We start from the raw sequence: 636 nt of genomic DNA on the forward strand, positions 1-636 counted from the left end.
AGAGAGAGAGAGAGAGCGCAACTACTTTCTGGTTCTCTCCTCTCTTGTAAATGATGGAGTCACATTTGAATCCATTTACACAGAAACCAATAATAAACTATTACAAAACTAAATCAGAACTCACAGTCTTTTCTCTTTGCTATTTTCTTCTTTGATTTTTCTAAAAGCATGTTCCCAAATTGGAAGCCTAGGAAACACTGACCTAGGAGACCTAGGTTCTACTCTTAGCTCTGCTATATTTAATGATAGGATTTTGGATTAATCCTTGGACATTTGGGGGAGCTTCGATGGTGGCTTAGTGAAACCTGCCCTGTTCAAGGATACCCTGAGTACAAGCAAGAATTCATGCAGTTGTGAAGACTTGAGAGCTCCTCAAAAGAAGGGAAATATGCAAATATCAGGTATTAATCTTACTTTTACATCCATGTGATTTTCATCGAACTCTGTGACTCAGTATTGCAAGGTAAAAATAGGGCAATGTCTCTTTTGCCTTATGGCTGCATATAGTGAGTGTTCAGCATCAAAGAGTGAAGAACTAAATTATTTCATAAAATGAACCACCTGCTTACACCAAACAAAGATTGTTGCGCTCTCTCTCTCTCTCTCTCTCTCTCTCTCTCTCTCTCTCTCTCTCTC

At 38.8% G+C, this 636-nt stretch overlaps 1 protein-coding gene and 1 long non-coding RNA gene across 3 annotated transcripts in view; both read left to right on the top strand.

Annotated features, from left to right (window-relative positions):
• SMPD3 (sphingomyelin phosphodiesterase 3) overlaps positions 1-636 on the top strand; it is a 273,255-nt gene that overhangs the window by 6,896 nt on the left and 265,723 nt on the right. The window lies entirely within an intron of this gene.
• The window catches only part of LOC138159378 (uncharacterized), a 7,603-nt gene continuing 6,984 nt past the window's right edge, over positions 18-636 (top strand). Inside the window, exon 1 of the long non-coding RNA XR_011167885.1 lies at positions 18-401. This is a non-coding gene — a long non-coding RNA (uncharacterized lncRNA). The remainder of the gene's footprint in view (positions 402-636) is intronic.

Source organism: Petaurus breviceps, unplaced genomic scaffold (genome assembly GCF_028583685.1).
Source record: "Petaurus breviceps papuanus isolate PSGF00001 unplaced genomic scaffold, PetGlider_PUasm1.0 176, whole genome shotgun sequence".
Lineage (NCBI taxonomy): Eukaryota > Metazoa > Chordata > Mammalia > Diprotodontia > Petauridae > Petaurus > Petaurus breviceps.